Raw genomic sequence first — 27,863 nt, forward strand, 5'->3', positions numbered from 1 at the left:
CTTGGGCTGATTGAAAAAACACATCCTGCGGAAAGCTGACACGGCTATGAACTGCTCTGCCAAATATTACAGTCGTGCGCGCCGCGTAATGGCCACAAGCGGAGCGAGAAGTTGCCGTTTCCCCAGGCACCCTCTTTTCAAACAGAGGCCGGTTCTCACTCTCTTCGGTGGGCGGGGCGTCTGTCCGCTGTACGTCGCAAGAGACATAGCATGCTTATTGGCCGATAGCCGACGTAAATCGAGAGCGGCGTTCGGATCAGATGCGCTTCTTGCCGCGGGGTGCCGCCACTTGCCGGCGCCGCACTCTTCAGTACACGGTAGCCGCACTCGCGCAAGCGACTCACAGCGGGAGAGCGATCGTATTTCATGACGCGCGCTGGCGTAACTTCTTTCCCCCATGCCATCCCTCCCTGTCTAGCTTCCAGTGCGCTCGTCGGCACGAGAAAAGAGAGGAAGCGCTGGGAGCGTGCGCCAAACCCCCGTAACTCCGCTGATTCTTGACGGATTCGAGAAATTTTTGCGGCAATCGATTCGGGAGGCAGTACACTCCGATACTGAGGCCTTTAGATCATTACTTGGAAAAGTGGTTCATGACCCCTTTAACAAGGGTTGGGAAAGGGAAGTGAGGTTGAGGACGTCTTGTGTAAGGGTGATGAGGATGGAAAGGGGCAGCCGAGAGGGTAAACGACAGCATAACCATGAGCAGTGTAGCATAGTCAGGGTTGGAGAAGAGAAGTAAGGGGAAGTAATATGAGCAATAGGGGGATAGAGGGCAATATCGAAAGAGGTAAGGAAAGGAAGAAGATTGCAGATCAGTTCTGCGGAAACCCGTAAGGTGGCGGAAGGGTCACGAAAGGGAAATCTATATGGCATTCCTTGTGGCATCGTGCTACGAACGAGGCGTTGTCGCTATCCCATTCTTAAAGAAAAAGGATAGAGAAAAAGATACGGAAAGATAGTAGCGTGAAAGAGGGAAGAAGAGGATGAAGAAAGATTAAGAAAAAACTGAATCTGCGTTTGCCAAGTTGTGGCGATTGCTTATCAGCTCCGCTGTGTAAACAGATTGCACTGGCGTGGAACCGGCTTTATTTTTTTCTCTCGATAGCTCTAAATTAAGCTCTCTGATAGACGTGCGTAATTTGCACGTCTATTTGCACGTAATTTGCAAATGACGCCTAATGCACTTCTGCACGGCCACGGAGATGGCGAGTCAGGCATGCGAGCCTACAGCTTAATGTTGAGGGCAATCAGAGCTCACTTTTGCCCACTCTGAAATGAAATGGCCTGACCACATTTAGAGAGATAGCTATTGGAGGTGGAAAGAGCTGTAGATTTTGTGTGCTCTGATTTTGGTTTTCATCAAAGAGGAATGAAGAGCTATCGTGCCTAAGATGTGTCTAACGTTCAATGCATTTCCTCCAATGGCAGGTCCCCTGATGAGCTGCATGTCTGCCACGCAGAAAGAGACGGCAAGAGGACCTTGCAGTGCGCCGTGTGTGAAAAAGTTTTCAGATGGAGGTCGCACCTGCGAAGACACTTGTTTTCTCACGCTTGCGTCAAACGGTACGCCTGTGGCGTGTGCGGCAAGAAATACATGCAAAAGACGAGTCTGGTTATCCACAGTCGCACGCACACGGGCGAGCGACCATTCGAGTGTTCGTCGTGCCCGGCCACGTTCACCGGCAGCGAGTATCGGAAAAGGCACATGTTGACTCACACTGGCGAACAGCCGCATCAGTGCAACGTCTGTGGCAGGAGATTTGCCACAAAAGCATACCTCGCGTTCCACGCACTGACTCATTCGGGGAAGAAGGCGTTCGCCTGCCACGTGTGCGGCCGAAAGTTTTCCCGGAGATACGCACTCCGGAGCCACGCCCGTACGCACACTGGCGAGAAGCCCTACGTCTGCCACCTCTGTCCCGCCACGTTCGCACAATTGAGCACGCTGAAAGGGCACGTCGCAAGCCACACCGGCGAGCGACCTCATACGTGCGACATTTGCGGGCAGAGTTTCACATCGAGATGGAGCCTTCGGCGGCATAGGAGCGTTCACTCGGGGATCAAGAAGTTCAGTTGTCAGTCCTGTAGCCGGAAATTTGGTTCTAAACAAAACCTAACAACGCACACCCGCACGCACACTGGCGAGAAGCCGTATCTCTGTCACCTTTGTCCTGCTGCATTCGCGCATAGTAGTAACCTGAGGAGGCATGTTGCAACCCACACTAGCGAGCGACCTCATGTGTGCGACATATGCGGGAAGAGATTTACCGTAAAAGGTAACCTTTCGCGCCATAAGCGTATTCACTCAACGAGTACCTAAGCTTGACTGTCAGTTCTGTAGCGGTACATTTACGGTGAGGTGTACTTCAATGTCACCATGACTGCAGCTCGAACAGCAGGATATTTTGAGACCGTTGTAGTATTCTTAGTAAGTGCGTGCTTATATCATCCACGCCTGAAATATCACAGACAGCAAGTAGACAGCAACACACACTTTAGCGCGCATATTGCCCCCAGTCATGTAGCAGTCAGACGCCATGCATGTATGAATGAATTCAGGAGTCGCGGCCTCTATACCACATTTTGCATTACAGGACACGTATGGCCAATGCCAAGTAGGCAAGCCCTTTGGCATTAGTAGATCTTTTCAGCTGTGAGCGTATAATTTTCTAGAGACTATCGAATACCATCGTTCCTAGAGGCTATCGTGTTCCAGAGACTATCGGATACCATAGCCAGATTCACTATGAAAGCACCTGACGAACAATAACACCTATTGTTGCTGCTGTTGAAAGTTCTTTTCTATATATCAGTGAGCTGTTGTTTGAGACAATAAAGTGCGCCCTTTACTTTGACTGTACGCTTTCGTACGTGTCTGCCCAGATTCTTTTGCGCGCATATGCATGTGGACCAAAGTGTTTTAGACCAGGTTGAAAATGACAAGTAATATGGAACTTTCGCGCCCAGTGCAAAGTCGAGATTATTTGTTCTAGGAAAAAGAAATCCGATTTTATGTCATCCAATGTTATTGAGTGCTTTATTTGGGGCGGTTAAATCTTCACTATGACATACCGCTCACTCGGTTCTAGCGTGAATTGCGAACTTCAAAATTAGGCAAGTGTTTGTAGCGCTGAACCCATTATGCGTGTTATTGTAACCATAACGTTGCACAAAACCAACCTGCACTTGGTTAATAGTCACTGAACATAAACGTTTATTTTGGTCAGTTACTTTCTCACGGCAGTGTTATATTTATAAGGATATCGTATATCAATTTCTTCATCTTCCCAAGTTACTAGACGCGGAAGCTTACACAATTTCATTCTTCCGCCTGCTAACAATGCTTCTAAAAATCGACTACTGAAGTTTGTGGAAGTAAATGTCTGGAACGATGTACCGTTTCAAATATTAGAAAAAACATTTTCCTGTGCACCTAAAATATACTTTCAGCAGAAATATGAATAAAGAATAGCACTTGCTTTTGCTGTGTTATCTGTTTCATTATAAATTGATTAAACGGCTAACAAAATATTGTTTGACATGCGTTTCTGTATTTACATTTTCGTTCAGTACAGATAGAAGCTCTTTCATGCATGTAACATGTACAATATTGCAGTTGTCTTATCATAAATACGGTTCTTTTCTGTATGTTTTACTTTTTTTGTTCATCGCTTGTTTTCTTGAAGTGTACTTACCTGCTTTGTTAACATAATCTGCTCATGTAATTGCACATTTATTGAGACTCCCTGCTAGCCAATGGCTGTGGACCTCACCAGTGTTGTGCCTTTTCATGTATGAACAGAACTTGGAATTAAAGACGATTACGATATTCCGATAATGAAAAGTGGGTACATACAGCGAGCATCACGAATTCATAACCTGCAGATTTCCTTGCTTCAAAAGTGCACACGTGTTGAGTACATACTGTTTGCAACATATGGGACAGCAACATACGGGTTAAATATTTGCAAGAGAAGTGTTAAGGACCGCGTAATCAGGCATGGAACGAAACAAGTTTGGCATTAAAGGAGCCCTGAGACGTTATTGACTGTTTTGTGCAAACCAGTTGCTCTGGTAGCAATAGCTTGCGTGGATCGAAGTATAACTTGCTTGCGCTGTAAAAATATACGTTCATAATCATTTAGAAGTCTTACACGCAAGCTTACGTGCGCCATCTAAGAAATCGGCTTCGTGGAGTGTGTCCGTATGTGTCCGCGCAAAGCAATGCGATCTACACTCTTAGCCAGGTCCGGCTAAAACAATGCATATAACCAGGAGAATAGGTCAAATTTTTGACGCTTATAAATGGCTCACTGTAAGTGGCGTAAACCAACGCAGCCCACTATTAAGCGGCCTATTTTATGAGGCTTTTGTATATGCGGCTTATGCATATAAAGGTCAAAAGTATGCGTCCCATGCACGTGCGGCTCTTCTTATTCGGCCTATTGTGAAGTAGCTTTTTTGCTTTACAAGGCCGCTTAAATGGGCCGCATACCGACAATCTCGTTATGCGGGTCATTGGAACAAATTTGTCCTACCTAATAGGCCGTAATTTTCGCAATTTGTTTGAAGAAAAAAGAAATTAAATAGTCTTTTTCTGGCTGTGCATGCCTTTTTTTTCGCCTTTTGCCTGATGTGCTTGTACGCGTATATGCACATCACTAAGACACTGGACAAAAAGGCATGAGTCACACATCCACAATGGGGCTTTGAACCCAGGCCAAACGCGTGACAAGCACACAGTGTAACCAGTATAGAGGGGAACCGTAGAGCGAAGCCGAAACGTCGCGGGGGATGGGCATTGCCAGAGATGCAACAGCTGCGCCAATTTAATACAATTCCTTATTTTTACTGCAAACCTGAGCCAAAACCGTGCAATTTGTTAAATTTGCGCCACGCTGCGCCAAAATGCCGGACCTGCTTAAAATTTTCTCAGTTGCGCAAATTTAAACGAGAAATGGAGGCCGCGTTAGTCATCTGCAGTGTGGGCATCGTCATCCAATACAGACGCGCAGACCCTAACCCTAACCCCCCGTGAAAGAAAAGAAAAAAAGTCAGTTTCACCGGAAGAACGAAGCAATAAATGCGATAGCAACAAATTGTAAAGCTATACGATGTGAGGCTAGCAGCAAACTCTTTTGTATCCGATCTCGCGTAACTCTAAAAAACGTTGGTGTAAGAGAATACGGCGTTTCCAGGGAAAGATGCTCTTTCTGCACAGTGTCTTCGCATTGAGAGCGCAGCACGTAGCAGGATATACGAGCCGCCGCTGATGGCTGTCGAGGTAGCGCGCGCGCCCTTAGAATCAAAGTTTCAAAGTTGCTGCTCTAGCGACAGCCCCCCCCCCCCTCTCGCGTTTTTGAGGGGCGAAGCTCCTTTGGATGTGGGTCTGCCCCTCCTCTGTAGTATGTAGTAGTAGTAGTAGTAGGTAGCCACAGTTCTTCGAGTGTTCACTAGATGGCGCTGTCCTAGCCACCTCTAGTTCTCAGAAAGATCCCTAGATGGCGCGGAGCCGCTCGCTGCGTTGCAGATGCGTGCTCTAGCCCCCCCCCCCCTCTCTCTCGCCTCGCGACGCTGACGCTCCGCGCTCGCTGCGTTGCAGGTGCGTGCTCTCGTTGGTGCACGCGCCGTGTAATTACGAGTACTAGTATGATCGCTGACGTCTAAAAAATTATTGGCAAACATTTGGAGCTGCTGTGTATGGCGTTTCTGCGGCCTTGAGTAACAACTAGACAAAAGCGTACGCCAGTTTTCTTTTTGCTCCACCCCCACTTGCTCCTGCTTTACGAATCTTCTGAATTTCGAGGTTGCCAGGTTCACAGGTCCACATTAGCATTTGCATTGCCTGTCGAATTATTTGACAGGCAATGTCTCACATTTTGCTGCTCCAAAAATTGCTCCAAATCCTATTTCGGCTGTTGCACCCCTGGCATTGCGAGCCAAGAGAAACAACGCGGCCAGACGGAGAAAACATTCTCGTGCTAATAAGTTATCGGGCATAGTGTGTGGTCGCGGGTACAAACACGATGACATCTCGCTCGATGACCCTGAACATCTTTTTCTTTTCATAGTGTTGGGGTCAAGGGTAGCACCCTTGGCATCAGCCCCGCTACAAGCAAAATTTGCAGTGGCGTTTGACTTCGTGAACTGGAGTGAGTGAGTATGAATTTTATTCAGGTCCTGAGGAGAAAGAAAGCGGTGCTGAAGGCCCCGCCAATCAATCCGGCCGCTCCACCCAGGTCGGGGCCGGTAGACAGAGTCCTTCGGCGACGGCCCGGGCCCTCTGGACAGCCTTTAGCTGAGCTATGAGCGCGACTTGCAAGTTTGCTTTGCACGAGACAGATTCTCACATATGCGCGCGATCTGCCGGACGTTTTTCGAGTGAAGCTTTTATGAGTTACAGATTTCAGTGGCGGCGGCGGCGCCATAGTTCGCGAAAAACTAGGCGCCGGCGAGTAATCGGTAATGCGGGCGTACACAAATGCGAGCTGCCCCGGTCACATGCGTTATATGAATGCTCCGTTTTTCATGAAGTGCTGCTCGCTCGGCATTGTGATCCTTTATCGAGGCCGCTTGTTGCTTGACGTTGCCACATTTCGTTGTTGCCTGGATACCAATGCATGTCAGTCGTTGTTGCCTCTAGCAACTGAAGTGCTGAGCTGCTAAGCACGTGGGTGAAAGTCCGGTCCCTGGCTATGATGGACAGCATGCCGTTCTCTCGTAGTAGAATGCTTAGTAATTTAAATCGTCCCCACATTTTAAGGCGAAAGAAGTGTCTCACCAAAGACGAAGAGTGATCGTCGGCGGCGTCGGAGTGAACACGAAGTGGGGTAAAACGGGAAGTGATGTTTGGGCTACATTAAACGTGGACGGCAGTAACAATGCTCATAAGACAACTTGCGACAATTTGTTCAACGACAACGTATGAAAGAGTCTCGCAGTACACGATCCTTCTGCCCGATGAAAGCGAGCACACATCGAGAATATATAGGCAAGCACACTGACTCATGTATGAAATCACTCACATTCATTTAGATGGTGAGCTTGAGTAAATACCCACCAGGGTGCAGCAAGATGTCAGTATGAACAATGCCTCCTCTATATTTCAGTGCCTGGGCGAACGCTCTCCTCAAGCCGTGGAGCGCGCGCTCCGCGTCCGCTCGCCGCTGCCGCGTGGTGGCGCTGTACAAGTAGACTAAAAAAGTAGACTAAAAAATACCGAGGGTAAGCGAGTACAAGTACCTCGGAGTATGGGTAAATGAGGGGGATAGATATATGGAGGTACAAGAGAAAGCAGTGGTAGCAAAGGGAAAGAGGAATGCTGCAATTATGAAGCACAGAGCTTTATGGGGATACAATAGGTACGAGGTGCTTCGAAGGCTGTGGAAGGGTGTGATGGTCCCGGGGCTTACATTTGGGAACTCAGTGGTTTGCATGAAGTCAGAGGTACAATCAGGATTGGATGTAAATCAAAGGACGGTGGGCCGCCTCGCGTTGGGCGCTCACGGGAAGACGACAATTGAGGCTGTAAAGGGTGATATGGGATGGACAGGCTTTGAAGTGAGGGAAGCTCAGAGCAAAATGAGATTCGAAGAGAGGCTGAGGAAAATGAAGAAGAGTAGATGGGCAGACAAGGTTTTCAGGTATTTGTATAGAAAAAGCGTTGACACGCAGTGGAGAAAGAGAACTAGGAGGCTCACCAGTAAATATACGGCTAGCAGTGCGGGCGATATGGCAACAGGGAGCATTAAGCGGAAGGTCAGGGAGGCGGAGAGGACTTATTGGATGACAGCGATGGGAAAGAAGCCGGCTCTGAGTAACTACCGAAAGGGAAAAAACGAAATAAGGAGGGAAAGGTTTTATGATAATTCAAGGGGAAGCGCTTTACTGTTTGAAGCAAGGTCGGGCTGCCTTAGAACGCGAAGCTATAAAGCGAGATTCAGTAACGAAGACGAACACTGTACATGCTGCGGGGGAACTAGGGAAACGATGGAACATGTACTGATTGAATGTGGCGATATTCACCCAGGTATACGTGTGGGCACGAGTCTACAGGAAGCCTTGGGTTTTAGGGACAACAATGGAAAGCTGAACACGTCCGCGATAGAAATAAGTAAGAGACGGTTAGAGTATTGGTGGCAGAAGAGTAGAGATAAAGTACAAAAATAAATAATGGGGGGGGGGGGGGGGAATAAGGTCATTCTGCCTTAAGAGGCAGAGAGATAGACCGTGAATTTATAAATATTTTTAGTATAATAAGATAGATTTAATCAATGTAGACAAGGTATTAGGCCAGCATGAAACAAGGAAGTTTTTCCTTTTTCTTCGAGCATGGTGGCAGACATGTCACCGCCCCGTTATAAAGGGGACGCTCATAGCATCCATCCATCCACTGGAAGATGGCGCTGAACGGCCGCGCGTATCACGAAGCCCACGAATTCGTGTATGCATCCGAGTTTAATTGCATTTGTGCTTCTTGCAGGCTTTCACAGGTACAGGGGGATGGAAAGAAACGCGAACGTAGCGGCGCGCTGTTTTCATCACGTTCTAACTGTGGTGGCAATAAAAAGATACTAGATGGTCTTTTATTGTGTCATGGATGACGTCGTGTTCTCATCAATCATCCAGGCTGTAACCACTTGAAAATAGACGCAAAATAGCAAAGAATGCAGATGCCGCATCTTCGCGTGTCTTTCCATCCCCGCTGTAAGTATTCCGCAGGCAGACTGTCAGGCCGTGCTGCCGGTTTGATACTTGCACTCGAGTTTGATAGTATTCGTGTTTTATTTTCTATTTCGGGCTATTGCAACCGCCCCAATGCCTTAGTATGACATACTGTTGTGTTCCACTCTGCAAATGGAACTGAAAGAAATCACGATTGTCTTTTTTTTATTTCCCTTTATTGATAAAAAAAATCTCACAGGGTCCTTTATGCATTCATCTAAGACGACTGCAAGGCGAAAGCCATCTTCTTCTTTTTCTTCTAGTCAATGTATTGAACATTCCCTGCCTCCCGCCGAGATATTTCTGCGCCCAACATGGTTTTCTTGCAGCCTCAATGATCGGAGGCAGTGCAGGCTTTCTGCACATCAGCGGAGGCATGCACTACCTCCGTGATCGGCCCATTTTGACCAAGCGAAGATGTAATGTGACGACGTCACGTTATGTGACGTCACGACGATGTCACAAAATTTTATGATCTGTGACGTCATATGATGACGTCATCACGTAATTATTTTTGCATCACTCGTACTGACGCCGCCGACGGTCAATTTTCGCGTTTGATGAGGCATCTAAGGCTTTCGCCTTAATACACTGTTCGGCTGTCGTTCCATGAAATCATGAAATTCCAGCTGTCGCTGGTGTTCGGTAGAGGCGGCTTGCAGTAATTAGGCTGGATAATTGGTGTCCTAATACATCTTCAAACTACACTAGAATATGCTGAGGCAAAACTGCGATTCGGCCTAGTTGGAACATATTCATATTGAAATATTTGCGCAGGCACACGGGGACACAGAAGAGACACACACACGGGCGCACACATTGCGCTCGTGTGTGCGTCTCTTCTGTGTCCCCGTGTGCCTGCGCAAATATTTCAATATGCATATGCAGCCGTCGTTTACGACGCGAAGATTTCATAGAATATAAGAAGCGGCGGCTTACGAAGGATGCAGTAGCGTCACACTTTGCAGACTACCCTACACGTTTGCAGCCCAAGGTAACAACTGAATCAAGCATGGTAAGCATCCCTAAACGTGACCGTGTTGTGTCCGAACAGTCAACCAATGCATGTAGTACCAGTAGCAACGCTGCCTCGCGATCGCCGCCATGTGCATGCAGCGCTGACATTAGGTCCCGAAGCTGAAGAATCGGAGCCCATGGACACCACATGCGCTACCGGCGAAACAACAGACAATCATTATGTACATTGTCACTGGAAGCAGCTGTGACATTTCATGCTATTTAGCGCATGAACTTATGGCTTGCGTATAGTGCGCTACACCAGTAGAGGGTAGCACTCATGGGGGACTTTAAGCGCCCAAGCTTTCAGTATTAGCTTTGGCAAATGCTGCTTTCGAAAATCGACTTTCAGACAGTCAATAACCGACTCTCAGTCAAGCGAACGTAACGGTGACAAAACAATTTTCCGCGCATCACTGGCATGCGCTCTCTGAAGTTACACTTTGGTTCAACTCTTTGGCAGTGAGCGCCTTGCTGCGTGCAGCGCACTCTTCCGACGTTTTATTGGTGTTATGTTCGCGCGCTGTCGACTATGAAGCTTCGGCCCAGTTCCTGGGAATGTTTCTCTCCTCGCGTGGTGTTTAGCGGCTGGCTCGATCGCCCCTTTAGTATCCCGTGCATGCCGCCGACAGCTATCGACACATCTGTCTTTTGACACCCGGTTGCGTGGATAGCCTGGAAGAGGACCGAAACGCTGTGGACGCGGTTGCTGCAGTGGTGCCTATCCGGTGCCTTCGGTGGTTTCAATTTGGGCAGGCATCTCTTCACCATGCGAGTTATATCCGCGACTATCGGCCTATAACCTTTATTATAGTTCAGTTCCACAGCAGCCGGACCTATAATGCCTGTCATGCAATAAACGATACGCGTACATCTAGCGCTACATGCTTGTTGCGCCCGCTCAGCCTGCCCTCACCCCTACGACTACGGTTGACTTGTACCTCTTTGTGTACAAGATGGCAGTACCCTCAAGCACTTGGATGGAAAGGCTCTTCAACATTGCCAAAGAAGTGCGGACGAGAAAAAGGTTCCTCAGTCGGATACCAACATCGAGATTCAACTCTTGCTGAGTGCGAACAAAGGGCTTCACTAAGTTGCGGATGTGTATCCTGGACATCATTTTCTACTCACACTGCGATATTCTATCAGCACACATTAAACACCTGTGTACTGTTCATTTCGATGTGGTTTCCTGTGCAAGAAAGTTGCTTATATTGGTGCATGCGTGGAATTTCTATTTAAATATCTGAAGCACAATATTCTAACGGCGCATTTGAGGACTGACGTGGATAATGCCTGTGGTGTTGCACTAGTTTGTAATAGACGAGCACGAAAGTTGCAGTTAGACACGTCTCTAAAAAATTTCGTCTAGGAGCGTTTTTTATATTCATTTTATCTACATATAACCTACTGCCGGCGATGTCAAAGTCGTAAAATATATGTAGCTCAATGATAGCTTTAAATTGCTGTCTTTATTCCGCCTCAGAATTATCCGGCACTATATTTTGATTACAGAATCAAATGTAACGTTAATGTAACGACACGTTCCAATTTTCGAAATGAAACTGGAACGAGTTCCTTTCACTCTAAATGAACTTGTAACGGGAACTCGTTCCAAAATTGGGAAGGAACGAGGAATGAGCTTTCGTTCGCGTTTTAGAGGAATGTGTACAACACTGCGTGAGTACTATGAACATGATCGAGTACTGTTGCGCCTCATCTAACTTTCTCCAGAAATCCTATGGCCTCTGCAGTTTCCGGGAGTCCCCATGTGAATGCACGCTCATGTGTGCGCGTTTGGGGCCAGTTGTATGCGGGCAAGCATAACTGTGCATTGCGCAATGTTCACGCAACGGTATAATGCTCCTGATTGTATTAACAACCGATCATAATCTTCACGTTACCGCGTGCATCGGGTAACACGTCCAATCGAAAACTTTTAACACGAAAGTGTTATATGCCGGGGTCCACCACGGCTCCACTGACGTATTTCCGTCACGTCCCAGGTGAAAATGTGTAACTGGGAATCCAACTGGTTCCAACTGGTTCCACTTCAACTGGTTTATGGAACTATTCCCAGTTGGTAACTGGGACCAGTTGGGAACGCATTCCCAGTCGGCGACTGGGACCAATTGGGAGTGTATTTCCAGTTGGAAACTGGAACCAGTTGGAAATGCTTTCCCAGTTGTGAACAGGTCCCATTCCCCGTTGGTGCCCAAATGTACATGCATGTACCCTAACTAGCTCAAACAATCTTGAACGTGCAAATAATGTTTTCTGAGCACAACAAATTCAAAGAAACACCTAACACTCCATGTTAGGGGTAAAAGATCATGATTTATTAATATTACACAAGAAAATATTACACAGCTCTAGGCATTTCCTGTTGTAGCTGCTTTGAACCAGCACCGTGGTTGCACATTCAGTGCAATGATTTCCTCCGCTCGCCTTTTATGCAGTCCTGCATTTTCTCAGTGAAACTGGTGAAGTTTCAGGCTGCGCAGCTGATGAATCTGTGTCATTCACCCGTGACCAATGAAACAGCGTTGCTGCAAAATAAGAGGTAACATGGTTCATGCAAGTCTCAGAAGAGTCATATCACTTTATAGATATACACAGCAGAACTACCTTATAACAGCGTTGCTGCAAAATAAGAGGTAACATGGTTCATGCAAGTCTCAGAAGAGTCATATCACTTTATAGATATACACAGCAGAACTACCTTCTAAAAATTCATACTGCAAACACTATCTGCCGAGATCATGCGCTAATCTATTCCCCCCCGAATTTTTAAAAGTCGAGTTTATATATATCAGCGGCAAATATATAATATTAAAAACTACGGGCAGTGGGCCGCAAACATCTTTATTTTTACTGGAATTCATATGCCTACATATGCAGAAAGTTCAGGAATATTTATTTAGAGTGCAAATACGGGCCCTTTGCGCTTTCCTTGAACGTCGCGGACGGAGTTACAAATTTGCACGAGTATACTTGCGGGGCACCCCGAAAGACCAGCAAGAGCAGCGCTACGGAAGCGACGGCATTTCCGCCGTCTCCCCCATTCAAGAATGGAACCGCCCGAGCACGACGCGCGAATGGAGCATCCTAGACACCGCCCACAACGCCCTGTCTGGATCGCGCGTCCCGCTACGGAAGTTGTGTCTGTGCGTCGCCTGAGGTGCTTTTCCGTCGCCACCATCCACTCTTGGCAAGTGCGTCTGGGTTTTCTTCAACTCGACACAACTGCTGGGCTCTCGTGCGAGCCTTTCTCGCAAGGCAGGTATGACAACTCCATTTTCCGTTGCATGCTATCGTAGTAGCCGGTTTAAATATTAAACATGTCGAGGAAAGGCGAAGTGCGCTTATGTTGTCCGTTGCCATAAAACTGTTCTGCATCTCTTGCGTTAGAGCAGCCGGTTCGCTATCTTTATGCAGATCGAACACGGTATTCGTTACTAGTCAAAGCAGGGGTTCTTTTCTGCGAAGTGAGGGTGACTCTTCTCGAATATGGTTAGTGAGTGTTTTGTAGGCATGCGGCAAGCGAGAAACACTCAGTAAGCCGTATGCGTCGAATTCGAAAACTGGACGCGTCCACTCCGGCAGAGGGGCAGCGGCAAGAAGGAGCACTGGTTACCGGAGTTTCGGCTGTTCTCCTTGGCTGTAATGTACAGTAAAATTTATGCGAATTCACGCGAGCGAGTTGATGCACTGAATACCCGCACTTGTAACGCTGTCTAAAACATTCTTCGTAGCTGGTAGTAGGGGATCGCTTTGCGTTGGGGAAGTCGCTTCTCGGTCAGCTGACGATGGAGGCAAAGCCATTTCCCAAACCCTTTACAGTGGCCCCGCCACGGTGGTCTAGTGGTTATGGCGCTCGACTGCTGACCCGAACGTCGCGAGATCGAATCCCGGCCGCGGCGGCTGCATTTTCGATGGAGGCGAAAATGTTTGAGGCCCGTGTACTTAGATTTAGGTGCACGTTAGAGAACCCCAGGTGGTCGAAATTTCCGGAGCCCTCCACTACGGCGTCTCTCATAATCATATCTTGGTTTTGGGACGTTAAACCCCAGATATTATTATTATTATTAAACCCTTTACAGTGTCTTGTCTCGTTGTCAGTGGTCTTAGAATTATCAAGGCGAAATTTAGACGCCTCATGAAACGCGCAAATCGACCGTCAGCGTCGGCCGCGTCAACACAAGTGATGGAACAAATCACATGATGGCGTCAATATGACGTCACTGTGCCGTCATATAACGTGCGTGACGTCACATGATGACATCACCACATCGTTGTTTGTCAAAGGTTGGCCGATAACGGAGGCAGCGCAAATAAAGCTTGAGGTGCAGAAAGCTTGCAGTGCCCCCGATCTTGGAGGAAGTGGAAAAACATGTTAAGTGCCCAAAACTTTCGGAGGGGTAGCCTGGGAGCATCAGTACATCGAGGGAGAAGAAAAAGATGGCTTTCGCCTTTGAATCGCCGTAGGCGATTGTGTAGGGGACCCTGTGAGTTTTATTTTTCGATAGGAATTAGATATGAACACTTTGGGCTGGTTGTTGCTGTCGCCGTCGTGTTCTGTTTAAAGTCCAAATACACAACATCGGCCCGCGCATCGTTTGCTCTACGCGCTAATAAAACCGCGCGAGCGCTGGGGACGAGCGCGGCTGAAGCAGACATGAAAAGTGCCGGTCGGCTCCGTCGCACGAAGGACGCATGCGATAAAATTCGACCAGCGTGCGAGGCCTGACGTCGATGGCTCGTCAGGCAGAGAGGAAACGCAACGCCCGTCTTTCCTCGGGCGAAGGGGCGCCGTTGGGGATGAAGGAGGTGGCTGCGTTGCTCGAGCAGCAGATGAGAACTTTGATAAGGGCGCCGTCGCGAGGGCTGGCGCGCGCGTTATCTTGATATACATCGCTAGACCAATCTTTTAACAGCGGAGTTGTTTAAGCCGACCGTTAGTGGCGCAGAGCGAACGGAAAATACCACCATAAACCCACGCGCGCTCCCTTTCTCATCTTCTTCATCTGCTTTGTTCACACGGCGTGGGATACAATAACTCTGATGGCCGTGATAACGAGTACACGAGAGAAAGAGGAAAAGAGAGGAAAGAATGAAGGGCAGAGAAAGATATAAAAAAAGGAACAGACACCAAACAGAGATAGCAAAAAGGGGCAAAAAGGCGAGAGAATCAAAGAAAGATAGATAGATGCAGAAAGAAAGAGGAAGCGAGAAATAGAGAGAGAGAGAGTTAGAAAGAGGTAGAAGTAGAAAGAGAGGTAGAAACAGATTCAAAGAGCGAGAAAAATAAGGAAATAGTGTGTGAGAGACAGAAATAGAAATAAACAGAGACAAGACAGATAGAAAAAAACAGAAATAGAGGGAGAAAGAAAGAAAAAATAAGGAGAAACAAGGCAGACCGCCCAGCTCCGTTCTTGCTTCATGCTTGGCACCACTAGTGCGAAGGTGCATTAATTTTTTATATATTTTTTTGCGCTCTCAGCTCTTACGACAGACAGGACGAAAAGCGCGTCGCTCGCTGGAGAGGCCGTATTCTCTTACACTGACGTCTTGTACAGTCACGCGAGATCGGATCCGAAAGAGTGAGCGGCCACCCTTCCTTTTTTAACATCAACAACAGGCCTTTTTCCCCTATTACGATCCTCACAGGCATGCAATGGCGATTCTGATTTCCTCTTCAAGTACTTTTCGGCAGGTAACGGCAGCGGAACCACGTGGTGATATAAATAACTAACCGTTCGAAAATTAACACACAAAGGTTGATAAGGTGCCTTTGCCGAAAATAGGCCTCCAAATACCGAAACGGCTGTCAGTCAGCGTGTCTGAGGCACATATTCCTCTTCACACACCCTCTATAGCAAATCGGGTTTTCATCCTTCGGTTCCCACCTGTATTTCGGATCGACAGCAGTATGCATAGGAACACAAGCTATAGAAACGACAACTTGAATGGTGGTCACTCTTGGAACCATGTTGGAAGCAGCCGTAAAACACCTATAAAAAGGACATATAGACCACCTCTTCTCACTTATATAGTGGTCACCTTGAAAACCGACTGGCACTGCGCTCTTGTTCCTAGCCCTAGCCCTATACCTAGCAAAAGTACAACTTCTCCTTGGTGTTAGTTAAAACGCAGCGTGTTAGTGAAAGAGCATATCGCCATCAATTCAGTGCTTCTGTGCTTCTCTAAATAATTGTTATGACTCCGTACTCATTTTATTTTTAATATTCATAGTGTGACGTAAAATGCTGGAGTACCAGACCTCAGAAGAATTCTATGCCGCACGTCACTGAATCCTTTGGCATCCGGCGAATATTTCGACACCCTAATGAGGGAAGATTCTACTTGATATGTGCTCGAGTGGTTCGTTTGTAATAATCGCAGCCCATGGATACAGAACGTATCAAAGGTTGTTTTGCAACAATCGCTGTTCATTTTACGTCCTAGCTTACTATGTCGAGCAATGATAGGTGATTTTTGCACTATTTTATTACAGGCATTCAGCTATGGGCAAAGCCAAAAGACCGACCTGTGAAGAGGCCTCTAGCCCTATTCAAGGATCTCCAAGGAAAATCTGCGTGAATAGGAGACAAGATTCCGCCGCATCGACAGGAGACAAAGGGTTAGTCATCTGTGTGTGTCACAACTTTCTGAAATGTTTTAGGAAATTTCTTAGTGCTCGTTACACCACCCAGATTAGCTTTCATTGATAAAAATTGATGTTTCCTACCGCATACGGTTTTGCTTAGAGCTTTCGTAGCTTTTGCACTACTAAACTTTATATTAGCATAAACAATTGTGGTTTAATAAAGTAGAACATTACCTAATATTTGCTGCGGAAGATGCGATGTTACTATATGGTATCTTTGTTTTTTTAGGAGAATAATACCTTAAAAAGTTAGTGTAGCATGCACTGAAGGCGCAATGCTAAAGCGACAGCGAAGCTGATGGGCGCCTAGGTCTGTTGCTGTTTTGCTAAGTTTTGGAAATTTTCCTTCGTATATTTCTTTCTTTTTTTCTCGTCTCTCTATTTTTGTGTATGCCTCTGTTTATTTCTATCTGTATCTCTGTCTCGGTCTCTCTGTCTCTATCTTCCGTTTCTTCCTCTCTCTCCGTATTTGCCGTTTCTCTTTCTAATATTAATTATCGGGGTTTAACGTCCCAAAACCACGACATGATTTTCAGGGACGCCTTAGTGGAGGGCTCCGGAAATATCGACCACCTGGGATGCTTTAACGTGCACCAAAATATAACTACACGGGCCTCAAGCATTTCCGCCTCCGTCGAAAATGCGGCCGCCGCGGCCGGGATTCGATCCCGCGACCTTCGGGTCAGCAGCCCAGCACCATAACCACTAGACCCCTGCGGGGGGTCTCGCTTTCTCGTTCTATCACTCTCTATTTCTCTCTCTTTCCTCGAGTCTCTGTTTCCCTCTTTTTTCTTTGTGTCTTTCATTCTCTCTACTTCTCTCTTCTTTCTGTACTATGATTTACTCTCTCTCTCTCCTCCTCCTCACCCACACATCTGTCCTCACCCCCACTTGTCATTCCTACCTCCGTGCTTTACTATACTCTAGTATACAGTACTATACTTGAGACAGTTGACCTGATGGGCACCTAAGTAGTTCTGGCTGTTTTGCTATGCCATGCTATACTACACTATACTATACAAGGCTATTTTATGCTCGGGTAGCGTGCCTGGATAGCCGAGTGTTTAAGACGCTCGCCTTGCAAAATAATTTTTCGCGACTAGAATTTTTCTCATTCTCTATCTTTATTTCTCTCTCTCAATATGTACTCGTTGTCTCACCCAGAGCTATTGCATCCCGCGCCGCAGCAATCGGCGCACGAGATTTGACAGCGAAGCAGAAAATAAAGACGACGACGAAGAGGACGAAGAGGAGCGCCGGTGCCGATCTCGCGGAGCAGGTGCGGCGCAGCTGTGGTGCTACGAGGGTTTATTTCATACGCACCAAAGTGTTTACTCAGGGTGTCTACCGACCGGGAAAACCGGGAAAACCGGGAATTCTCAGGGATTTTGGGTAGTCTGGAAATTCTCAGGGAAAACTCAGGGAAAATTGTGCTCCCATCAGGGAAATCCACAGTATCTTTATTGAAAGGCGACGAAAGTCGCGGTAGCGCTTGCTCGATATTTTGTGAACGCATTTTTCAAATCAAACGGCCGCTGCGGCTGCGGGAAAGTGGCGCACCTTGATGCTGTCATCGCCTTCGGAGCGGTGAAGTGGGGAGAGAATCCGGCTAATGCGTGGCATGCGGGAACCGCGAACCACGACACATCGTATCGCGCGATGTTGTCAGGATGTTCTGGGAGTACGCGGTGTAGTTCTGTAATATTTCTCGCGCGTGCTGTGCGTTAGCGCCCGATATGGTGTTTTTGTTATCGCCGCGTGTCAAGTAACAACCATGATTAGTTGTAGAAGCGGTAGCAGTAGATGTAACGAGCTTGAGTTATCTTGCAAGCGATCGCGATCGCGCAGGAAGCGGATGCCTTCGACAAGGCTCGTATCTGGCAAGCCATCCCGATCGGCGAGAAAAATGACGCTTGTTGGCTGTTATCGGAGAGCTCACTCGCTCTGATCCCGAGCTTCAAAGATGCTATTTAGGACTCCGTGAAGAATATAATAAATTTCCAGGCGAGAGCTAGCGTAACTAACGGGCCCATTCACAGCAAGTGAAAGGTTTTTTATTTCTTTTTTTCCCGATGAGGGCACTGCTGAAACAAGTTTTAGGCAGTCGACTGAAATTTTTTGGGGCTGCAGCTGGCAATTACCAGCCACACCACGTGGGTGTTTGCTACAAAGCCGAATTACAAAACTTTTTAGAGCCATGGCATAGCGGCGACCGAAATTCGCGACACCGGCCCGGGTCCCAAATGCTCGATTCGGCGCGCGATGTCGGAAAGCAGTAACGTTTCCACCATAATCGGATGTGCCGTAATTCAGGCTGTTGCCGTGCTTTCATGCGATCTTAGCCCGCAGCTATATTGCTTTTTTTTTTGTGCGATAGCAATTATATAGACACTCCGACGCGAATTTTTTGCCTTCGCCATGATCTTCCCTATCAAGTCCAAATCGCGATTACATCACCCCGCGCGTCGCATGCTCCATGTGCGAGTGAAAGTGCGCGAGCGCTGCCGACGAACGGGGCTTAAGCAGAGATGAAACGAGCCGACCGTCTCATTCGCGCGATGGGCACCTGGATAGGAGCCGGCGCGTTGGGAAGGGAGGGGAGGGGGGGTGCTGGCTGCGTGAGTCCGACAGGAAGTGCGTACTTTGTACCAGCGGGCGTGGTCGCGTGCGCCGCGGTATCTTTAGTGGGGATCAGCAGACGGCTCATACCTTTGTAGGTGTTGTGCTCTAATTGCAAAACTTTCGTTGAAGCCATAGCAGTGGCAGATCCCGGTGGGGGGGGGGGGTAGCGGCGATCGCCCCCCCCCCTCCAAGCCAGCCCCCGCCCCTCCCTTCAGTGCCTGTCGTCCACCTCCTTTGTCAGGCTTGCTTGTCGAATTTGCCCCCTTTGTCAAGTTGCTTTGCCTGCCACTGTCCAAAAGGGGTAAAGAGAATCTTGTCCCTGCTCTCTACCTCTCATTGCTCTACCCTTTCCTGCTTCCCTAAGCACACTTCCAATGAAGGCTTCTTAGGCACCGCCATAATCCCCTCTGGGCTGTTGTAAATATGCGTGACCCACCAAAATGTACTGCTGAGCGTTGGCTTCAGCCTTTGTACCCCCCCCCCCCCCCCCCCCCCCCCCCCCCTCCATTATGTACCTGAATCCGTCCCTGAGCCATAGATCATAGATAGGGCACTTCTCTTAGTGCAGCGGCTGCGTTTCCTGAAGGAGCGAGCTGCTAGCCTATATTCATATAAAATTCCTCTTTGTTGCTATCGGATTTACTATTTTGCTCTCGCGGTGAAACTGACTCTTTTTTTCTAACGTGGGATGGTTTTCAGTGTTGTGCGTTCGTGGAGAGCAAATAGTTCGGTTGGGCAGCATGATAGCAAAGGCGTTGCATTGCTCTGGGCAACGCGCGAGGATTTGACAACAACCCGCAGCAGCAGAACAAGCGCAATTCCACAGTGCATTAAACCCGCATTTGTTTCGTCTTTACATGTGACACTCTGGCAAGGCATCTAACTGTGATTGCTGCATCTCAGGCTCAACAAAATTGATTTTTTTTCACGCAAAAAATAAAAAAAAAGTTTTTTCATGTTGCCATATTAGTCGAGCATTCTTGTGGCCTTTTCAGTTTAAGATTAATCCTTCAGTAACTATGCCTTGCATGACAGGTCGAATTTCAGTTTAACGAAGTTTCGATATAACGAAGTGAGTTGCCGCTTTTACCAACTTCGCTATATTGAGGTTTATCTGTTCTATGTACTATTCAAATGGGAGTAAGTCGTTTTCATTTTCTAAAATGCGTATTAGAAAGTGACATCACCGAGCGATATGGTCTCTACCCATCTTGACATGAAACAAACTTCTGTTTCACTCAGGGAATTTCAGCAAAAACACTCAGGGAAAACCTGGAAAACTCAGGGAATTTAGAAATGTCAACTCGGTAGACACCCTGGTTTACGGCCGTCCTAACAGCTCGGCTGTTACTAAAATAAAATGCACCGACAGTGGCAGCCGTGTGTCTAACCGTAGCCGATCCGAAAACCGTGTTCGAACCGGAGTTAGCCAGAACCGAAGCCGAACCAGTATTCTCAGAACGTGTCTGTAGCCAAACTCATCCTGTGCCGAAAAAGATAATAATGGTCGTCGATTCAGCTTATAAACTTGTGGTTCAAGCATAGATTGTGACAACAGGAGCACGACATGCAACACGATTCTTCGTCCCTTTCTCCCACTAGCAGATCGTGACGGCCAGCGAGTACTGTACTCTACGTGAATGGCCATGCAATGTAGATATGGACTCAGTGCGGTTCTATTTGATTCTTCCACTCGCCTCGCTGGTTGCGCGACATTTGCTGCTGCCGCCAAGGAAGCCGAAGACGATAACTTTCATCTGCTGGCACCTTGAGGAAACGACCGCTCCGACATCATCTGGATAGAGACGTTTATTCGTTTCTCTTCTTCCCCCCTTACTTTCGTTGCACCCCTGGTTTAATTCCCTGTCTCCCCATTCAAACACTCTTACAGTCCAATCGGAATGCAGGAATAACTCTCTCCTCGACTCCCGGTCGGCTGCCGTTGAAAGTACCAGGCCCGGATTCTACCTCGCCACCTTCTCGAAGAACCACTGCCTCTCGCCCACTCGTCGGTTCGCCGCCGCCGCTCAGCTCCCTTTCACCCCGGTTCCCGGAATGTTCGGCCTCAGGCGTTGACGGGTCGTGTGAAAGCACCTCCGAGTACGTACTTGCCAAGCTGTGCTGACGGGCCATCAATACAATTGGCCCGTGCATCATGCCGCCGTTGCCGCTGCTTTTGTTTGTCACAGCGAAGGCGCAAGTGCACCTTTCGTCCCTGTAGCCCGGCTCGGCCACTGTCTCCTGTAAGGCACCATAATTGAACCCCTAGGGAGACGTGAGTCTTTAGGTCCATCCGTTTCACTCTGCACTGCCTGAACCGGTCCAAGATGGTGTCGCCTGGGGTGCCGCCTGGGTGCAGTCGTCATGCAGAGGAGTGCAGCCACTGCGCGATACTAGCGCCCTCACTGAAACGAATGCGAGAGTGCAGATGTCGTGCAGGCCTTCTGCTAGGTCGGTTATCGTCAGGCTAGTTGTGTGCGCACGACCTCCTGACGGTTGCGAGCTTGCGAAAAGTCCGTGTATTGCCGTAACGTCACCTGTGTGTACCGTGCCTAAAGGCTCTGATATACTCCAGCGTAACGTCGACGAGCGAGCGCGCGCGTCACGGCGACGTTACGTCAGCAAAAAACAGCCCTCTATAGTCCAGCGTCGGCTCACCGCCGACGCGGCTGACGGCTGCTGGCGCGCTCGGGCGTCGCTCGGCGCAGAATAGATCCTGCTGCATTTCGCGCCAGACGCGCCAGACTCGCATGTACAGGAGCCTGCTTCGCGGGCTGTTTCGTCGGTTCCTGACAGGTGGCGCGGGCGTTCTTCGCTTTACTGCGCATGCGCTCCTCTAGATGTGATCGCACCGGCGCGTTGGAACCAGCTCGACTGTAGCGGAGACTGATTTGCGCCTGGGCGTAGCGTCGCCAGCTCGGCGTGACGAAACGCAACGTCCTCGCGGGCGCTCGCGTCGGACGTCGGAGTATAACAGAGCCTTAAGTCAGCGATGGGCTTCCTCTCCCCTGCCGTGCAGTTGGCGATGGAGCTGGTGGACTCCGACAGTGAAGATGACGAGTACGATGAACTGGTGACGAAGGTCGCACTGAAGCTGGCGAGACAAAGCAGGCATCGTGTGCCACGCTACTGCGAAGATGTTGTAAGCAGATAGTTTGACTTTGAGTTCACGAGACTTTTTAGACTTTCGCGGGACACGCTTGATGGACTTGTAGCCTGTTTTGAAGCCTCCTCATTCTATCCAAGCGCACTAGGAGGTCGGCTGCAGATCAGTGCCGAAAAAACGTGCTTGGTTGCCTTAGCGTAACTCGGACATCAGTGCTGCATGTATTCCTTGGCCGACCGCTCCAACATCGCCGAGTCTTCAGTGTAAGCATGCGCGGATAGGATCCTCGCATTCCTGAATGCAATCAGTCAGGAGGCGATAGCGTGGCCGAACGACGAGGAAAAAGAACGGGGCAAGGCGGGGTTTCTTGCTAGAAGTAGTGGCAAAGGACCGCACAACACCATCGGCTGCGTTGATGGCTGCCACATCGCAATCAACGCTCCGCGGGAGTCTCCTCAGTCCTACTTTAACAGGAAGAAGTTTCCGTCGATCATTTTGCAAAGAATTTGCAATAACCACAACAAATTCATTGATGTGCTTATTGGCTTCCCTGGGTCTGTACATGACGCTAGGGTACTCAGGTAGGGTCCCTTCTTTGCGAACGGCTCCAACAAGTGCAGTGGTGGTCATCTGCTTGGCGACTCCACTTATCCACTGCTGCCTTGGCTGCTGACACCCTACAAGAACTGCCAACAGAGATTCCCAGTGTGGAAAAAAAAGGTTTAACAAGCACCTTTTGCAGCAAAGAGTAGCCACAGAAAACGCATTCGGCCTGCTCAAGCAACGATTCCGACGACTCTACTTTGTTGACGCCAACTCCGTCAAGCAGTGCTGTTTGATAGTCATGGCCGCCTGTGTCCTGCACAATTTGTGCAATGATGAGCGGGACTTTTTTGATGAACTGGAGGACACCACCTTGGACGATGAAGTTGGCAATGATGAAGCTGACATCATGAGTGATGCATTGGCTCCAGCGAAACATTGAGGACGTTTATTGCACAGAATGAGTGTTTGCACATGCAATGTATTATTTTTTCTGTAAGTGGGGCTTCTTTTATTTCTCATGAGTGTTTGAACTATGTGACATATTTCCATTATTCTAAAGAATATAGGCACCTCTGTTTTCCACACTTTATTCATTATTGGTACGGTTGGCTTCAACGGCATTGACAAGCCGCTCGAGCAGCCCCATATTCTTTCGTACCGCTCGGCCCTTTCTTTGCGGCACTCCTGCAGCTCCTTTAGCAGTTTATCGAGAGAGCTGCTCTCTCTCTTTCGTTTTTGAGAACGTTGCTCCTGGTCAGCCACACTCGCATCCCTGTTCGCTTCAGGATGTGGGTGCACTAAAGGAAAACATGTGAGATTTTTAAATTGTGTGACAGTACAAATGTGCAGATAGCAGTGAAATATAAAGTAATTATTCCAAAGTATCAAGGTGCATATATACCTGTTCTCTTTTCCGCCATGCTTCCTGGTGCTGAGAAGAATTGTTGGGACGCATGATGCTCCTTTTGAAGGATGTCCCTGAGCTCCCTAAAGCAAAACAAGTTTGATTCAATGTTTCACCCATGAAATCAGTCTGCAATCCACTGGAATATGAAATTGTTTGTGCCGTACCTTGATCAGAAACATTGAAAGCAGACTAGAACATCAGACAAAACCAAAGTGTTGATTGGGAACTGATCAGCATAGGTCAGCAAACTCACTCTTGAGTCGACTCACTCAGACTCAGATCGACCTGTGAGTCTGAGTGAGTTTGGTTGAGGAAAATTTTGGTGAGTCTGAGCCCAAGTGAGTCGGAAGTGTAAATATATTTTATGAGTGAGTCTGAGTGAGCTCCACATTTTTGCCGACGTATGCTGATCAGTGCTTTATTAGCACAATAAAGCACTAGGAATACTTTGTCTTCTCCCACTTAACTCTCTATGTCCAAACTACTCGATGAAAGCTTAGGAAGCCACAGACTTACTCTTCAAATTCAGATGACAACACGTGAATGTCCGGAGGAACCATTCTTGCTCTTCGTTCGCTTGTAGGCCTCTCGAGACTTTTCCACTTATTTTCAACTTGCACGGCTGTTGTAGTGCCTCCAAACTCTTCATCAATCATAGTAGCAATATTTTGCCACATTGCCTTTTTTGACCTGAAAAAAGTTCAATATGTCAAACGAAATAAGTCATTCATTTCCAGTGTAACATCAGGCGTACCTCAAGCCTGACACAGGGATCAACTACTCCTTTGAAATAAACTGTTGCTTGAGGTTTCTGCCGAATGCTCACCTAGATGCCGATTGTTCAGCATCATATTACCAAGCTGCTAATGATCACAAAATCCCTAACAATTAGTATGCATTGTATTGCTCATGGTGTAACAAAAGGCTGCAAATTACCTTCAACAAAACTGTTTCTTGATCATGTACTTTTTGTCATTGTTTTTCACTTTGATGGTTTTCCAACAGATACAATTAAACTTAATGGAGTGATAACCAAGCTTAAATCATTTGTCAAATCTGCAAATTGGCAAGAAAGTTGCGAGTACACAGCCAGTGCCGTCTGTCAGAAACAACAGCAAGCACCACCTTTCCTAGAGCCAACTGGTACATAGTAGCCCTGCTGGCTCATGAGTCCGTTGTTCTTTGTATACACGAAGTGTGTGCCTTCATCAAATGAAGCTAAACCTGCGATTAGGATGCTGATATGTTTTAGCATGATAGCATTAGAATGCACAGTCCAGCATACTTCTTTTCCACTCATTCATTTCAGAAAATTGAGAACATCATAGAATCGGGTTTCGTTAGATCAAGTTTCGCACATCAGTCTTCTCAAAAAATTATCTACATACGTTATACCATCTATGTCTACGTCACTGAGCTGAATGCCTCCTTTTCATTATCAGACTGAAGCCTTTATACTGCTGTCACATGGTGCAGTTATGATTGCAGTTAAGCCCAAACATGATCGAAATTCTCAATTGTGATTGGCTCACTTCTGCAGATTGCGGAAAGGAGCCAGTCACGGTAAAGAAATTCAATCCGAATCAGGCCTGACTGCGATCAAAAGTGACCCTGTGACACAGGTACCACACACAGTTTCTTGTCTGCAGTGTAGAACCCCTGGAATGCTTTTTCTTTACCGTAGGTCGGCAAACTCACTCATGAGTCGACTATGGTCGGATCGTGAGTCTAGGTATATTTTGGCAAGTTTGAGTCCGAGTAAGTTACAGTTGCAGAAAATTTTAGTGAGTTCGGTTGAGGAAAATATTGGGGAGTCCGAGTGAGACTTAGAAACATAAATATTTTTTGATTGAGTCCTGAGTGAGCAGCGATTATTTTGCCGACCTATTATTTTTACATGTCCAATCATAGTCACTTGCTGAATATTTTTATACATTTCGATGTACTTATTTTGCAGCTTATGATTTACCCATATAAAAGGCACACAAGGCTTTCGAACACTGCATTTTCTAAAACTCGTTTCACACAAAAATGTTACGTAATATTGGAGTCTGGAATGATATAACAAAATTTCACTCTTGTCAGCGTTCAATTAATGATCTCAAAACAGCATGTATTGTTTCCCCCTGTGAAAAAAAAAACTCACCGTGGGCCACCTTTTTTCCCACAGACTCTTTCAGCTCAGGTGTATTTTGCTATTAAAAACAATACTTGGCTGAAGGCCAAAGATTATGCATGAGTCGAGCGCGGCATTGGCTGCGGTTTCCTCGTCGTTGTTGTCCCGTGGGCCAACGAGTTTTCAACAGGCGAGCGGTGCTGCTCGGCCGCGGCACGGGCGGCTGCATCGTGGTCTTTTCCCGAAGTAGCGCCCGGAGGGGCCGACGAGCTTCTAACACTCACTACGGTCGCATCTGCGTAAGGAAAAGAAAGACCTGTTTAAAAGCTCGGTCTATCAAGTGGTACGACACACGCGCCGCAAGAGTTTCAAATATATTTCGTCCAAGCAGTCAACTGCACCCGTAAGCACACGTGGGCGACAATGTTTTAGATGCGAAGTATCTTAAGGCCGAGCTCAATCCGGTGGTGGTGGTGTGCGGTCGTGACCACCCTTACTGCGCATGCGCATACCCTCTCCAAACCCTCCTCTCCACTTTCCCTCTCCCCTTCTCTCCACTACCCCTCTCCCCTCCCCCTTTCCACTCTCCTCTGAAACGTGGGCTAGACATGCCGAAATTCTCTCCTGCGCAACGCCGCGATGAGCTCGAGCTCGTGCGCGTCCCCTCCCCTTCTCTCTCCTCTCCTACGCTGCCCCCCTCTCGCCCGCCTGTCGACCGCTTTCCCCGCTCGCCCTGTGAGAATTAACGGCGAGGCTAGATGGAAGATACGACGCGCGTAGCGTCCCTCTTCGCGTTCCACGACGCGAGGTCGGTAGCATGCCCAACGAACGCCAACGGAACGCGATCGTGCAAGTGCTCCGGCTTCGCATCGCCTCATGGTCCCCTTTAGCGGGAGATGGTGTTATTTTTCATACTGCGTTACTTTTATCGTGCACAAGCCTGCTGCCGAAGGGCGTGGTACGGGCAGCCGTCATGCAATTTCTACGCGGACCTAAGCTGCCTAAGCCTCATGGTGCTCATGGCTAGTAACATACCTGGTGTGGCGTAACAGTCGCCGCTGGCGTCACGAACATGCCGGCCGTCGCTGCTGGTAATTGGCGTGAGGTTTGTCTCAAAGCCGTTTATACAAACACGAATGCAGCCGGCTCTGTCGTCTGTTCCGTTTCCAGTCATCTTGATTTTGCGCTGCACGCACTTGGCACTACCCCACGAGCAGGTGCAGGGAATCGCTGAACTAGCCCTGCACGACGGCTGCACTTTACTGAAACGAATGCCTTGGTGCCGCCGCCCCCACCTTGAACTAGTGAATCGAATGCCAGAGTGTAGCGCCACCATGAACCGGTTCACGAAGTGCAGGTGAAACGAATGGACCTTTTGCGTCCTTTATGACCAGCAGGCAGTCGTCGTTCCATCATCCGGAGGCACCGCTTCCGTCTTGGCGTGGGAACGCCGGCCGCGGGGCGGCTAACAATATGAAGGTATTCGGCGAACGTACGATTTCGAACCCACAGGCTCTATGCTATCCCGATATGCCACCTAGGCGCTTCCTCTTCTGAACTAGGTGATGCCACTAACTTTGAACAGCCGAAACATTGTTCGAAGCAGGTTTGCATGATCCCCGGCTTCCCAATATGGCTGCTAGAATATCTCTACTACCAGGTCATCTCACTGTACTAACCGTACTGCATGCCAGGTTCGTTTATGTAATGGTGGCCAAGATCTTGTGAACGAATCAGCAGCTTGAGAAGGCCACGAGCACTCTCAACCTGCACATGAGGATCACATTCGCTTGCACATTTGCAAGATCATGCGTAGCCAATGCAAAACGGTCAGTAGCCTTCGCAGAATTCCTAGGAACCAGTGTTGCGGAATGGGCGCCTCCATTCCATTCCAATTCCATTCCGGGGAATTAGAATTTGCCGCATTTCCATTCCTTTCAATTCCTCGGAATGAAAAAAACTTATCCCATTCCCACTCTGAATGGCCGGGCAGTTCATTTCCATTCCTGTAATTCCTGAACGTAGGAAAGGCACCTTGATAGCTCTATCGACTTAAGAATGAACGCCCCATAAAGCTGATGTCATCAGATGCATTGAGAATCGCAAAAGTACGGAAAACACGTTAACAAGGTCGAGGCATAGTAGCTTGGTGACA

Source organism: Rhipicephalus sanguineus, chromosome 5 (genome assembly GCF_013339695.2).
Source record: "Rhipicephalus sanguineus isolate Rsan-2018 chromosome 5, BIME_Rsan_1.4, whole genome shotgun sequence".
Classification (NCBI taxonomy): Eukaryota; Metazoa; Arthropoda; class Arachnida; order Ixodida; family Ixodidae; genus Rhipicephalus; species Rhipicephalus sanguineus.